The sequence below is a fragment of the Mustela putorius genome, unplaced genomic scaffold (assembly GCF_011764305.1).
Source record: "Mustela putorius furo isolate JIRA1106 unplaced genomic scaffold, ASM1176430v1.1 tig00003898_pilon_pilon_pilon, whole genome shotgun sequence".
In the NCBI taxonomy this organism is placed as follows: domain Eukaryota; kingdom Metazoa; phylum Chordata; class Mammalia; order Carnivora; family Mustelidae; genus Mustela; species Mustela putorius.
In genome coordinates this window covers 10,986,704-11,003,543 of record NW_025422047.1, presented here as the reverse complement: position 1 = coordinate 11,003,543, position 16,840 = coordinate 10,986,704, and the positions used below count along the sequence as shown (strand labels likewise).

Genomic DNA, 16,840 nt, shown 5'->3' with positions numbered 1-16,840 from the left:
CTGTTAAGCTTAAGAAAGCTTAAGTTGATCTATGTGAGACTGTTACAAATTCAGAAAAATAAATAAAAAAGAGCAATAGAAATAGCACCTACTGTAGTAAGCTATTCAATAACTAAATACTGAAAATAAAAATGTTAGGCACCCTAAGATCTGACTCACAAACACAAGTTAATCTCTAATTTGACATTAAATTTAAGTATCATAAAAGTAAATTTTATTCCAATCCCTAAAATGAAATAACAGCAACTTACTGATAATGAAAGAATTTAAGACTTTAAAAAACTGTAAAAACTTTCTATGATAAGTCTAAAATTTTTTGAATTATATTTTTAAGAATTACATTGCAATGAGACATTCAGGAAAAAAAATTAATGACTTCTTTTCTTGAAAAGAAAGTTTAAGTACAAATGGGAAGAATTATGGAGGTATTGGTCAAGTCTACAAATAGCTCACCACATCATTAGGCCAATATATTTCTATTTGCTGGGTAAAGAGTTAATCAGGAAAATAGTTAAAGAAAAGGTCATTCTTACATAGGTTTTCAAGGATGGGGCATGTTTACAACAGGAGACTTAAGGAATTGGGGACAGTAAAAAGAGCACAAAGTCATCTTACATCTATTCCAGATGTAAGGTTGGATATGTACACTTAACAAAAAAAAAAAAAAAGGAAAAGTTGATAAAATAGAGTTAAAGAAATGGATATAAAAGAGTTAAAAAAAAAACAGAAACAATAAGAATATGTAAGCTAATTTGTGAGAAAGACATCTTGTCTCCTAAGGATAGTAATATAAAACATCTTGGTGGCTTTTGTTATTATTTATTTCACTAACAATAAAAGAGATGACAGCAACGTAAGCAAGGAAAAAGGGAGATTTATAGAGATCTGTATTTACTTTTTTTAAAAAAAGATTTTGTTTATTTATTGGACAGAGAGAGAGAGAGGAGAGAGAGAGAGAGAGCGCGCACAGCAGGGGGAACAGGCAGAGGGAGAAGCAGGCTCACCAGGCTCACCAGAGCAGGGAGCCCGATGTGGGGCTTGATCCCAGGACTCTGGGACCATGACCTGAGCTGAAGGCAGACGCTTAATGACTGAGCCACCCAGGTGCCCTCTATTTTCCTTTCTTTTAAATGTAATATTTATTATGATCTAAGTACCTGGAGTAGTTAAATCATCCTTATGCAATAAGAAACGGCTGTTTTATTTTTTTTTTAAAGATTTTATTTATTTACTTAAGAGAGAGACAGTGAGAGAGAGCATGAACGAGGAGAAGGTTAGAGAGAGAAGCAGACTCCCCATGGAGCTGGGAGTCCGATGCGGGACTCGATCCCGGGACTCCAGGATCATGACCTGAGCCGAAGGCAGTCGTCCAACCAACTGAGCTACCCAGGCGTCCCAGAAACTGCTGTTTTATATATAAACATTTTAATATGGTAGTTACCAGTAAATTTCTCAAGGTATACCATTTCCTCTAAGAATTTTTTTTAATTTTTTATAAGTTATAAAATATAGAAGGCTAAAAAATTAGTTTAAAGTTACTGTGAAATATAGTTAATATTATCAGACATGGTATACTAACCAAAAAAATCGTCCTCCTATACTTATTATAATATTCCAACAGAACAATTTACAGTTTCTTTCCTTTATAGGTGTTTGGTGATCTGACTAAAGTGAATTCACTCCTAAAATTATAATACTACAATTAGTGACATGAGACGCTAGAGATAACTAGAAAATCAATAAAAAGAATGCTTAAAAAATCAACCACAGGGGCACCTGCCTGGTTCAGTCAATGGAGTGTGAGACTCTTGATCTCGAGGTTTTAAGTTTGGGCATAGAGATTACTTAAAAAAAAAAAAGAACGGATTACCACACCATTGTCCTTTGCTGAATAAGTATTCTGTGCTATCATACATACAGAATTTTTATCTTTGGAGAAAGAGCTAACCCTTCATATAGGGTTTCTAACACTATGATAGCCAAAACAATAGAGTAAAAAAGAACCAGTTGCCAGTCAAGTCAGGACATCAAACTTCACATTAAACAGTGAATAGATATGAAGTATAAATTAAAATTAAATAAATAAATTAAAATGCCTAACAATAATAAATATAACAGGCTGCTAAATTGTATGATTGTCAGGCAACATATCTGCAGAAAGAGTTATATAAGGGAGAAATCTGTATGGGTTGGAGTTAGAAGGGAAGGTTTCAAAGAAGAGGTAAATATATTGGACCGTGATGGAGCAAAGAAAAGAAATATTCAATGGATAAGTTAAGAAGGTAGATGAAGTATTCAGGAGACAGTAAAGAGATTAATTTGACTGGATTTATTTAAGACTGTAGAAAGAGGAAGTTTAGACAAGAAAATTAGGAATAATTATGGAAAACCTTTAAAGTTAGAGACTTTAAAGAGCCTCCTATATCCACTTCACAAGGTTCATGTTAGAATGAATGACAAAGTACATGAAATTATCTACAAGGCTTTTTCATCCAACAAAGACCCACTAATGTATGTGAAAGGTATTGCACTGGGCACTGTGATGCAAAAATAAACTTACCATCTCTCTATATATTATAGTAAGGGAGACAAATATGTAAACAAATATTTAGAAAGCAATGTTGTGTGTGCTATACTCAATGACCTAGAAAGTGACATCTGAACACGGAGACTATCACTACCACTGGATAGAGGAAGTCTGGACTTTATGCAGGAGTCAATAGGCAGTTGTCATGATTTCTTTTAAGCTCTCTGAGAACAGGATTCTAATCCGGCTCATGTACCATAGAAACTCCACTATCTATTCAGGTAAGGAGTTTTAAGGACTTAGACTAGGAAGATAAAACAGAAAGTAGTTAGGAATGAATGAATCAAATAAACTTAAAAATGACAAACTGAATACATGGCACAATGGAATGGGAAGACTCAAAGAATGAGTTTATAATCCTAGCCTGGAAACTAAAAATAAAGATATTTGCACCCAAATGGAACAACTGAGAATGTATGGGAAAGCAAATGCTTTTGGTATACTGAACTTACGGTTACAGTAAGATGTCCAAATGAAAATATTTTATAGATGCCTGGAAATACAGAACTAGACTGTTGGGAACAAAGTGAGGGCTAGTTGTATAGATTTAAGATTCATAAATATAAAGATGACATGTTAAATTATGGCAAGATAATTTCTATTAGGAAATGAATATTCACAGACAACAGCTATAAATCGAAGGAGTGATCTTGGGTAATGACTGAATTTAAGAAGGGAAAAAGGAAGTAATGAGGGTAAAGTTATCACATGATGGTATAAAACTGTGATATGTTCAACAAGAATTAAATATTGTATTTTATCTCTGAAGCATTTTACCCATTTAAAGATTTTTTAATTCTATCCTATTTCTTAGTAAACCATAATGCTAAAACTGTGCCCAGGTAGGTGAGTAATACAGTAATTATATTTAGTTTGGGTCCCCAAATCCCCTTATATTTTTGCAAAATTCAATTGTGTACTTGAATATTATTTTCATCCTGGTGGCTGCTTGAAAATGATTAACTTACAGCCTATCAGTAACAAGATACTAGTTCCATCTCAACAGTTTAAACAAGAGCACATGAAGAAAGAAGCAATATACACTCTAGCTACTGAAAAGTCTTTGGGTGGTATCAAGTTGTAAAAAAAAATTCTAAGAGATTGTTGATACACTTTTCAGTTCACTTTAAACAATACATCAGAACTTCATACAGAATGACAAGTATTCTGTAAAACTCCTTAAACATCAGACTGTAAACTTGCAATACCAGTAGAAAACGAAAGGTTGACAACAAATAACGATAACATTTCTCAATCACAACAAGGCATTTCAACCAAGAGAACCTAAGTTTTATTTATTTATTTATTTATTTATTTATTTTTTTAAAGATTTTATTTATTTATTTGACAGAGAGAAATCACAAGTAGACTGAGAGGCAGGCAGAGAGAGAGTGGGAAGCAGGCCCCCTGGAGAGCAGAGAGCCCGATGCGGAACTCGATCCCAGGACCCTGAGATCATGACCTAAGCCGAAGGCAGCGGTTCTCCCAGGCGCCCCGAGAACCTAAGTTTTAATCCCATAATAGAAATCAAACTAAGATAAGTCACTTTTTTGCTTCATTAGCTCAAGGATTGCTTATAGGTTTCAATTTCTCAACTATTGTTGAGAAAACAAATATTGTTTAAAAAACAATATTGTATGAAAAACAGGTTTTATGTTTTTCTAGTCCTTCTTTTAATATATTATCACTATTATAAAGAAAATGAATCAATCTGAGCTGGTCATAGTAACTCGAGAGAGAAAGTAAAGGAAATTTTACTCTAAGGAAGGCAACCTCTTTTTCTAGCCTTTATCTACTCCTGGTATCCACTTTGTACCATTCATTTGGAAATCAATGCATTCAAATGACACCTACAGTTTTGACTACTTCAAATATCCTTGAGGGTCCCTGGCATGTGATAATTTATAATCTGTTGAGACATTAGTTAGAGTTTGAATGCTGGAAGAGTGAGGTGTGCAAACTGGATAAAAATGTTACTATAGGCTTTCCCCACCAAGCAATGCATAGGGAAAACTACCAAATGGCTTTTGAACAGCTTACTTTGACTTCATTACGAGGCACATTATGGGGCAAAAAGACCACCATACTTATTTTACATCTCAAAGTATAGGACCTGCATGTAGTAGGCACAGGAAAGAATCTGTTAATTGACTGTGGACTTATGGAAGGTAAAGAGAAACCAGGGAAATGAAAGAAGCATGGTAGCTGGAAATTATGTCTAACAGCATATGAGTAACCTGACCTTCATCACTCCTTCACTCCCATTCCCAATGGAAAGAGGTTCAACTGCTCTTTCCCCTTCTTTACATTACCCACAGGCTATGCTTTTGTTATTTTTTTAAGACTAATTCTATGAGGAGAAGGAGAAGAAGAGAACAGAAACAATTTGATTCGCATCAAGGTCAAATGCTCTTCTCCTTTACCTTTTGCTTTTATCCTCCACCAAACCTACTGGACTAGTCTCAGAACCAGCCTAAAATAAAGGAGCCAGAGGCAGGAACCAATTTGCCAATTTTTTAGTAAGTAATTAGAAGTAATTACTTTTAGTAAGTAAAAAATTTGCTAACTTTTTACCAGGCACATGGTAACATATTTATGACAAGCACATTAATCTTACATACATTAAATAGTTGGGACACTTCATTTCAGCTTTGGTATTCAAATATTCTTAATAGTTTTTTTAAGGATTTTATTAATTTATTTGAGAGAGAGAGGAAAAAAAAACATACGCAGGGGGGAGCTGCAGAAGGAGAGGGAAAAGCAGGGAGCTCAGCAGGGAGCCAGATGTGGGACTCAATCCCAGGACCCTGGGATCATGACCTGAGCCAAAGGCAGATGCTTAACTTACTGAGCCACCCAGGTACCCTGAAAATTTTTTCTTTCTTTCTTTTTTTAAATTAAAGTAAGCTCTCTACTCAACGTGGGGCTTAAACTCACAACTCAGAGATCAAGAGTTCCATGTTCTACCAACTAATCCAGCAAGGCGCCATTATAAATTTTTTTTCTTTTGTTCTGAATTTTTCTTTATAATGTAGTACTATGTTCCATACTTTACAAAAAGTTTGACAGATTTTTCTATTTTTTATTATTAAATATTTTTAAATATACACAGAAGTGTGGAGAATATCCATGTTTCCATCATGCAGAATTTTGTCTAATTTAGACATATTTTAGAACTTTTAATAAAGGAAACATTACAGATACATGAACTTCCCCAGGATCTCTCCCTAGTATTCTCCTCCTATTCCAACGATAACCTCTATCTTAAACTGGGTGTTAAACATCCCTATGAAAGTTTATGTATTCATTAATAAGTAGTTTTGATTCACCAGTCTCTAAACCTTAAATACATGGCATCTGGGTAGGAAAGAGTTAACTTGCCATGCCTGGTTTGCTCAAATTGGTACATTCCAAAGAAAGGTTTGTCTTTGGGACTGGTGGTTGGCTGGAAGCTGGCAGAGAACTTCTGAGCCTATGGAATGTTCTGCCTGATAAACATTTTTGTATGGCTGAGGCCTTGGGCCATGCTATACCAGTATGATTAGATAAGTTTATCCTAACAAAGCAACTTATGGTGTATATTTATTCTTGCTAGGTGGAGGATATAAGGGCTAGAGTATGAGCTCAGTCATAAGGGCATCACATGACATGTGGGCACTACATGACTGACCCCCAATAAACACTCTAGACCCCAAGGATCAAGTGAGTTTCCTGAGCTGGCAACACTTCACACGTTTTGTCACACATGTTCACTCAAAAGATTAAACAAATCTCCATGCAACTCCACTGGGAGGAGACACCGGGAAGCTTACATCAGCTTTCTTCTGAATCTTGCTTCATGAGCCTTTCCCATTTGCTGATTCCAGTCTCTGCCCTTTCACTGTACTAAGCCGTAACTGTGAGTATAATTCTTCTGTGTCCTGTGAGCCCTTCTAGTGAATCATCAAGCCTGAGGGTGATCTTAGGATAGTTAGGATAATGTATCTGTTTTACATTTATCCATGTTGATAAATGTGGTTTTGTTCATTCATATGAATTCCTATATATAATTCCATCATATGTATAATTCCATTGTATACACAATGATTTATCCATTTTCATACTGATGAATATTCATTTCCAATATTAATGTAATAAACAATGAATATTCTTATACAGTGTTTTTAAGTACATATTAGGTACTAAGTTGTAGGGTATGTGCATCTTCTCACTCTTATGATTGATGTTCTGATTAACAAAAGTTCTTAATTTTAATCAACTCCAATTTATCATTTTTAAAATTCATGGTTAGCTTTTTTAGGGGAGGGGAGATTAAGAAATCTTTCCCTATCCCATGTTATGAAGATACCATTTTGTTTTCTTCAAGAGGTTTTATTAGTTTTAATTTTAAATCTGCAATCTTTTTTTCTCATTAAACTTTTGTCTTAATGGGTCTCAAAATGGGTGATACATTTTTGGTCAAGTTGTTTCCACTAAAAAGAACTGATTGTAAAAACATATAACTTGGGTGCCTGGGTGACTCGGTTGGTTGGGCGACTGCCTTCAGCTCAGGTCATAATCCTGGAGTCCCGAGATTGAGTCCTGCATCAGGCTCCCTGCTTGGTGGGGAGTCTGCTTCTCCCTCTGACCCTCCCCCATCTTGTGCTCTCTCTCTTTCATTCTCTCTCTAATAAATAAAATCTTTTAAATAAAATAGAATAAAATAAAAACATACAACTTAAAACTGACACACACACACACACACAAAACATGGTCCACAAAACATTCTCCTTTCCTTCTGAAGGTCTTATAATGCAGTTATCAACAACCGGTCTTTTACTATTAAACTTAAATGGCCAATGACACAAACAGATCTCAGACCATTCTTCCACCACTGATTAAGATGGGGGTGGCAGGTATTGGGGATAATATTCATTTAGCCTTCCGAGCCTCCTAGGCAGACTTGGTGACCTTGCCAATTCCAGCTGCCTTCTTGTCCACTGCCTTGATGACACCCACAGCAACCAACTGACCCATGTCATGAACAGCAAAAGGGCCCAGAGGAGGATAGTCAGAGAAGCTCTCAACATACATAGGCTTGCCAGGAACCATATCAACAATGGTAGCATCACCAGACTTCAAGAACTTGGGACTATCTTCAGCTTTTTTTCAGAAGGATGATCTATGTTCTCCTTCCACTTAGCAAACTTGCAAACAATATGAGCTATGTGACAATCCGGCACAGGTGCATATCCAGCACTAATTTGGCCTGGATGGTTCAGGATAATTACCTGAGCTGTGAAACCAGCTGCTTCCACTGGTGGGTCATTTTTGCTGTCTCCAGCCACAATGTGACAACAAACATCTTTGACAGATATGTTCTTGACCTTGAAGTCCACACTGTCCCCAGGAAGAGCCTCACTCAAAGCTTCATGGTGCATTTCAACAGACTTTACTTCAATTGTAACAATGTCTGGAGCAAAGGTGACCACCATGCCAGATTTAAGAACACCAGTATTCACTCAGCCCACAGGGAGAGAACCAATACCACCAATTTTGTAGACATCCTGGACAGGCAGACACAAGGGCTTGTCAGGTAGACGAGGTGAAGCAAAATGAAATCCAGAGCTTCAAGCAGTATGGTTCCACTGGCATTCCCATCTTTATGGATGACTTTACATCCCTTGAACCAAGGCATGTTAGCACTTGGCTCCAGCATGTTGTCACCATTCCAACCAGAAACTGGCACAAATGCTACTGTGTCGGGGTTGTAGCCAATTTTCTTAATGTAGGTACTGACTTCCTTAACAATTTCCTCTTATCTCTTCTGGCTATAGGGTGGCTCAGTGGAATCCATTTTGTTAACACCAACAATTAGTTGTTGTACACCCAGTGTGTAACCCAGAAGGGCACACTCACAGATCTGCCCATTCTTGAAGAAACCTGCTTCAAATTTACCAACACAGCGACAACAATCAGGACAGCAGTCAGCCTCAGTTGTGCCCATAATCATGTTTTTGATAAAGTCTCTGTGTCCTGCGGCTTCAATGATGGTCACAAAATACTTGCTGGTCTTGAATTTCCTCAGGAAGATATCAGTTGTGATAACCACATTCATGTTCAGCTCTCAGTTAACCAAAGACCCAGGCATACTTGAAGGAGCCCTTTCCCATCTCATCAGCCTCCTTCTCAAATTTTTTGATAGTTCTTTTGTCGATCCCACATTTGTAGATCAGATGACCAGTAGTGGTAGACTTGCCTGAATCAACATGCCCAATGACAATGATGTTGATGTGAGTCTTTTCCTTTCCCATTTTGGTTTAGGTTTAGCGGTGGTATTCACAACACCTGTTTTCTGGCAGAATACCTGTTATGAAAAAGCTCGGCCATCTATCTTGATTTTAATTTTGTATACTGTGGAGGTAGGAGAGCCAAGGTTAATATTTTCCCATTTGGCTATTGAAATGACCCAGTACTAGTTATTGAAAAGACTATCCTTTCACCCATTGCATTATATTATCAACTTTGTCATAAATCAAGTGACTATATATGTGTGGTTAACTTCTTCATTCTTCAATCTGTTCCACTGGTCTACCCTCTATTCTTGTGCCAATACCATATTGTCTTAATTACCTCATCAATAACAGTTTTATAATAATCCGATGTCTGATAGTAGAAGTCACTAAGTTTCATTCTTCTTATAGATTGTCCTGGCTATTCTTAAGTCTTCTGCATTACCATACATATTTCAGAATAACTTTATTTCCACCAAATTCCATCCAATTTCCACCAAAAAGAAAAAAAAAATGGATAATGAATGGGATAGAACTGGAATTCTAGATCAGAGAAGAACTGACATCTTCAAAACACTGAGCCTTCCAATCTATCAACATGAATTACTTATATATCATCTAATATCTGTCAATAATGTTTTGTAGCTTATAGAAGTTCTTGTGAATATTTTGTTAGATTTTTTTCAAGAATCTGATGTATTATGCTATTAAAAATAGTTTTTTGGGGTGCCTGGCTGGCTCAGTCAGTGGAGCATGCAACTCTTGATCTCGGAGTTGTGAGTTTGGGCTGTGCGTAGAGATTTCTTAAAATAAAAATCTTTAAAAAAAATAGTTTCTTTTGGGGAGCCTGGGTGGCTCAGTCGTTGAGCGTCTGTCTTTGGCTCAGGTCATGATCCCAGGGTCCTGGACTCAAGCTCCACATCAGGTTCCCCCCCTGGCGGGAAGCTGCTTCCCCCTCTCCCACTATCCCTGCTTGTGTTCCCTCCCTTGCTGTGTCTCTCTCTGTGTCAAATAAATAATATTTTTAAAATTTTAAAAAAGATTTTATTTATTTATTTGACAGAGAGAGAGAGATCACAAACAGGCAGAGAGGCAGGCAGAGAGAGAGGGAAGCAGGCTCCCTGCTGAGCAGAGAGCCCCATGCGGGACTCGATCCTAGGACCCTGAGATCATGACCTGAGCTGAAGGCAGAGGCTTTAACCCACTGAGCCACCCAGGTGCCCAAATAAATAAAATTTTTTAAAAATCTAAAAAAAATTTTTTCTTTTAAAAATTTCACTTTTTTTGCTGACATACACAATTAATTTTTTATATTAGTCTTCTAATAACTTTGATAAATGCTTATTTAATACTTATTTACTTTAATAGTTTGTAGACTGTTTTGTTTTCCACATATAAAATTATACCTGCAAATAATATCAACTTACCAGTTTTATCTCTTCCTTTTAAATCCCTATACTGTTTGTTTTTTTTCTTTTTATATCATTTACTAGGACCTACAGTGAAAAGCTGAAAATAAGTGATGATAGAGGTTATGTTGGTGTTCATGATTTCAAAAGGAAAATTTTTGATAGTTCACCATTAACTGATGTTATAGGATTTTTGTAGATAGTCTTCATCAGATTAAGGAAATTACTGTCTATTCCTCGTTTGCTTAGAGTTTGCTGTTTATCATGAATATATGTTGAATTTCTTCAAATGCTTTCTTTGCACATATTGAGATGCACCTACTCGACCTGTCTCATATATTTTGTAAATATGGTGAATTACATAAACTGCTTCTCAAATATTAAATAACCTTGCATTTTGAGAACACAACATGGTCATCATGTATATATTTTTATCTATCTCTGGATCTGATATGCTAATATTTTATTCAGTATTTTTAGATGTACTATGTTGGCAGGAATTGTCCTGTAATTTTCCTTTTTCATAAAATACTTAGTTCTGCCATCCAACTTACGCTGGCTTCATAAAATGAGTTGAGAGGTGCTACCTCATTTTCAATTCTCTGAAAAAGTTCATGATAGATTGGTTTTAGTTCTTCCTTTAAGTATTTGGAAGAATTCAACCATGAAACCATTTGGGCATGAAAATTTCATTAAGGCAAGGTTTTAAATTACAGATTAAGGATCTATTCTTTTCAAAGATTTTACTTTTAAGGGCACCTGGGTGGCTCAATGGGTGAAGCATCTGCCTGCAGCTCAGGTCATGATCCTAGAGTTCCAGATCAACCCCCATGCTGGGCTCTCTGCTCAGTGGGGAGTCTCCTTCACCCTCTCCCTTCCCCTGCTCCTTTTCTCTCTTGCTCACTCTCCTAAATAAGTAAAATCTTTTTAAAAAGATTTTATTTTTAAGTAATCTCTACACCCAACTTGGGGCTCAAACCCATAACCCCAGGATCAAGAGTCACATGTTCCACCAACTCAGAGAGCCAGGTGTCTCCAGATTCAATATCTATTTTGTTTTTAAGATTTTATTTATTTTAAAGAGAGAGCATGAGTGTGCAAGAATCGAGGGAGGGGCAGAGGAGGGAAGACAAGCAGATTCCCACTGAACGCAGAGCCCAGAGCGTGGAGCCCTAGGTAGATCTCACGACCCCAAGATCATGCCCTGAGCCCCATACCAAGAGTTGGGCACTTAAACAAATGACCCACCCAGGCGCCCCAGATTCGATATCTTTTTTTTTTTTCAAGATTTTATTTATTTATTTATTTGACAGAGAGAGATCACAAGTAGGCAGAGAAGCAGGCAGAGAGAGAGAGAGAGAGGAAGCAGGCTCCCTGGAGAGCAGAGAGCCCGATGCAGGACTTGATCCCAGGACCCCGAGATCATGACCCGAGCTAAAGGCAGCGGCCCAATCCACTGAGCCACCCAGGCGCCCCCAGATTCAATATCTTAAATAAACATGGAACTATTCAGATTTTCTGTATCTTCTTCTGTCAGTTTTATACAAAGGTGTTTTTGTAGAATACTATCCACTTCTACACTTTCCAATGTTTTGGTAGTAATTCATAATAATAGCTCACTAAATATCCTCTAATATTATTCATAGGGCTGATATGGATGCTCTTTTTCATTCCTGATAATAATTTGTGCCATCTCTTTCTGTCTTGATCTGTGTTAGAGGTCTTATTTTCATTAGTCTTTTCAACAAACCAACTTCATTTTATTGATCTCATTACTGATTTCATATAGTGATCCTGAATTTAGTTATCTAGCTAAACTCTCTTATTAGTTATACTAGTCTCTTTTGGGGTGTGATGAGATTTGATTATTCAATTTACTTAATGGTCATTAGTTTATTTAGGTTTTCAAATTGTCTTGAGCCAATTTTGGTAATTAATTTTCTAGAATATTACCCATTTGATCTAAGTTTTCAAATTTATTGTCAAGTTTTAGATAAAAATTTCTTGTGATTTAAAGATCTGAAGTATACCCTCTGTTTTTTTAAGATTTCAAGTAATTTCTACATCCAACATGGGGCCTGAACTCATGACCCTGAGATCAAGTCTCATACTCCTCTGACCTAGCCAGCCAGGTGTCCCTAATCTCTGTTTTTTTGAATATTACTGATTTTTATCTTTTCTATTTTTTTCATTAGTATTACTAGAGGTTTATCTAATTTGTTTTTATATTTGTTCCTAGTTATTCTTCCTTTTCCATTTCACTTATGATTGCTATTACTATTTTTTCCCTCTCTTCTACATTCTTTCTATTTCTGCTGCTATTCTTTTTCTCCTTTCTGTGAGGTCAGATTTATCTTTGAGGTAAGGGTTGGTCTAACCCTGATTCAGCTATTTACAAGCTAAGTAATCCTTTTTTTCTTTTCTTTTCTTTTTAAAGATTTTACTTATTTCTTTGACAGAGAGAGAATACAAGCAGGGGGAGCAGCAGGGAGAGGGACAAGCAGGTTCCTGCTGAGTAGAGAGCCCCCGACGTGCGGCTTGATCCCAGGACCCTGGGACCATGACCTGAGCCAAAGGGAGATGCTTAGCTGACTGAGCTACCCATGTGCCCCTAGCTTAGCAATCTTAAAAGTACTATGAATCTTCTTTGTGTCTGCTTCCAGTCTGTAAAATGGGAATAAAATCTACACACTGATTTGTTATGCGTTTATACATACAAATACCTTTAGAACAAAAACTGGCACATACTAACCACTCCAAAGTTAGCTATTATATTAGTATCATCATCATTAGTAGTAGTAACAGGTAACTACTTCAACCTCTACTACTATTATTACTATTATGAATTTGACTCATTTGATTTTTTTTAAAGATTTTATTTATTTGTTTGAGACAGAAAGAGAGAGAAAGTGAGGGAGAGGAAGAGAGAATCTGAAGCAGACTGCACTGAGCACAGAGCCTGATTTGGGCCTCAATCCCGTAGTAGCGAGATCATGACCTAAGCAGAAACCAAGAGTTGCAGGCTTAACCAAGTAAGCCACCCAGGTGCTCCTCAACTCATTTAATTTTGAGGGCTTTTTTCTTACTGCTTTCAAGGCCATAAATTTATTGTATGTATTTCTCATATTTTGATATGTGTGGTACTATGTTATTGTACAATTTTTAAAGTGCTGATTATTCATTCCCCCTCAAAAAAAAGTTCTTGACTGATACTTTTAAGTTTATAATACAGGGGTTTTAAGATACTATTCATGATATAAATTTCTAAAATTTATCAAGACTCTCTGTGACCTAGGATCTAGCCAATTTCTGTAATTGTTCTATGTATACTTTAAAAAAGTCTCTCTACTAAATGTAGGGATCTGAGACACCTGGGTGGCTCAGTAGATTAGCCCGCTGACTCTTGGTTTCCATTCAGGTCATGATCTTGGGGTCTTGAAATCAAACCCCAAGTGGGGATCTGCACTCAGTGGGAAGCCTGCCTGTTCCTCTCCCACTGCTTCACTCCCCCATCCCACTCTCTCTAAAATAAATAAATAAAATCTTTTTAAAAATAGGGGCACCTAGGGGCGCCTGGGTGGCTCAGTGGGTTAAAACCTCGGCCTTTGGCTCAGGTCATGATTGCAGGGGATCGAGCCCCGCATGGGGCTCTCTGCTCAGTGAAGAGCCTGTTTCCTCCTCTCTCTCTGCCTACCTCTCTGACTACTTATGATCTCTGTCTGTCAAATAAATAAATAAAATCTTTAAAAATAAAATAAAATAAAGCAGGGGTACTTGAGTGGCTCAGTTGGTTAAGTGTCTGCCTTTGGCTTAGGTCATGATCCCAGGGTACTAGGATTGAGCCTTAAGTCACACTCCCTGCTCAGAGAGGAGTATGCTTCACCCTCTCCCTTTACCTCCTCCCTCTTTCCCACTGCTTGTGCTCTTCCTCACTCAAAATAAATAAATAAATAAATCTTTATAGTTGTTCCTCTTATTATGGAGTAACCTTTTTCTTTTTCCCTTAAAATCTATTTTGTCATTTGTTAATACTTTTTTTTTCTTTTTTTTAAGTGGTATCTCTTTAAAATTTAATTTTTTTTTCAGTGTTCCAAAATTCATTGCTTATGCACCAAACTTTACATCAACTTTCTTTAGTTTTCACTAAGGAGTATCGTTATTGAAATTACAGTAAAACATACATTATATAAAACTTACCATCTTAACCATTTTTAAGTATACAGTTCAATGGCATTAGATACATTAACACTGCTGTGCAACCACCACTAACATTCATGTCCAGATCTTTTTTCATCTTTCCCAACTGAAAACTCCATGTTCATTAAACAGTAATATCCTCTCCCCGACCCAGGGCCAGGCAACTACCATTCTCTGTTTCTGTATATTTGACTACTCTAGACACCTCAAATAAGTAGAATAACAGTATATATCCTTCTGTAACTGGCTTATTTCACCCAGTATAATGTCTTCAAGATTCATCCATGTTGTAACATGTCAGAATTTCCTTATTTTCTTTGGCTGAGTAGTATTCCTTTGTACCTATAAACCACATTTTGTTTATCCATTCATTCAGCAATGATCACTTGGGCTGCTTTACCTTTTGGCTACTGTGAATAATGCTGCTATGAATACGTGTGTACAAATATTTGCTCAAGTTCTGAAGAACAGAAAACAAGGAACTTGAGCAGAGATTTGTACACACATATTCAAGAAGTGAGAAATAGCTTTCATAGTCCTTCATATTTTCTGTGTATTTAAGATTTAGTTGTAAACCTTTTATAGCTAGATTCTGCTTTTATATCCTTTAATGATCTCTTTTGATAAATTTAACCTGGTTATCTTTATTATAGTTTTTGTAATATTTGACCTTATTTCTTTGATTTTACTGTTAGGATTTTCTTCTTTAAATTTTCTTTTTTTTTTTTTAAGATTTTATTTATTTATTTGACAGAGAGAGATGTCACAAGCAGGCACAGAGGGAGGCGGGGGGGGGGAGGGTGAGTGGGTGAGCAGGCTCCCCGCTGAGCAGAGTGTCTGATGCAGGGCTTGATCCAGGACCCTGAGATCATGACCTGAGCCATAGGCAGAGGCTTAACCCACTGAGCCACCCAGGCGCCCTTAAATTTTCTTCCTTCTTTCTAATTTATCTCCTTTCCCTTGTCTATCCACTGAGAGAGGGAAGTGGTACATTGTATTTTTTTAAGTGATTACCCTTGACTTTTAAGTTTTTCTTTTTTAATTAGTTATTTTTTTAGGTAGGCTCCATCCCCAACATGGGGCTTGAACACATGACCCTGAGATCAAGGGTCACATGCTTTACCAACTGTGCCAGCCAGGCACCTTAACCCTTAAATTTTAAACATACGTAATTTATACATATTTTAAACATTACAAAGTATTCAATATTTCTATCCTCTTTCTGAGCAGGACATGAACCTTTTCACTTTACCCCTGCATACCTTCTCTCTTATTATTTATTTATTTGTTTGTTTGTTTATTTATTTGACTGAGAGATCACAAGTAGGTAGAGAGGCTGGCAGAGAGAGGGGGGAAAGCAGGCTCCCTGCTGAGCAAAGAGCCCGATGCGGGGCTCAATCCCAGGACCCTGAGATCATGACCTAAACCAAAGGCAGAGGCTTAAGCTACTGAGCCACCCAGGTACCCCTTATTTGCTGTTTGTGTTGTCTTAACACAAAAATAATTTTAAGTCAATAAATTTACCAACAGGTTTGATCAATCTGAGATCCCATTTTTTTTGTAGCTATTACTAGCACTCTTCAATTTTCTTTTTACTAAAGAGTAAGTTTTATCCTTCGTTGAGTGTTTATGAGATGTAAACTCAGTCTTGTGGAACTGAATATGTCCTCATTTTATCCTCTTTGTCCTCATTAGCTGGTACATTCTACACTGGTAGTTATTTTCCACTCATCACACTGAAGATATTACTCCATTTTCTTTTGTCACTTGAGTTGCTTATGAAAAGTCTACTGTCAATGTAACTGTTATTCCTTGGAAATAATCTATATCTTCTGGTATCATTTAAGACTTTTTCCCTTTATTTTTGGATACTCTGAAGTTTCCCTACAGTGCCTAAAAGCAAAGATTTTCTTCATTATCCTACTTGACACTCAGTAGGCACATTTGTTCTGAGAACACATGCATGTCCTTATTCAACTGCAAAAGTTCTGAGCTCTTCAAATTCTTCAAAATTATTTTCAAGTATTGATTACCTACCATTTCCTCCATTCTCTACCTTAAACTCTTATTAGATATACAAATATCTTCTGTCTTAACATCTGTCATATATACATATTACATGTATTTGTCTCTGTATCTACCTCTTTGCCATTCTGTGCTATATTCCTGATAAATATCTCAATACACATATGCCTGTGTGGCTCGGTTGGTTAAATTTCTGCCTTTGGCTCAGGTCATGATCCCAGGGTCCTGGATTGAGCCCTGCATCAGCGTCCCTGCACAGTGGGAACACTGCTTCTCCCTCTCCCACTCCCTCTGCTTGTGATTCCTCTCTCTGTCAAATACAAAATCCTTAAAAAAAAAAAAAATCTCAG

The 16,840-nt window shown here is 36.7% G+C and overlaps 1 protein-coding gene across 2 annotated transcripts in view; it reads right to left on the bottom strand.

Annotated features, from left to right (window-relative positions):
• Window positions 1-16,840, bottom strand: part of GOLM2 (golgi membrane protein 2) — a 102,942-nt gene that overhangs the window by 11,041 nt on the left and 75,061 nt on the right. The gene's annotated exons all lie outside the window — the stretch shown is intronic.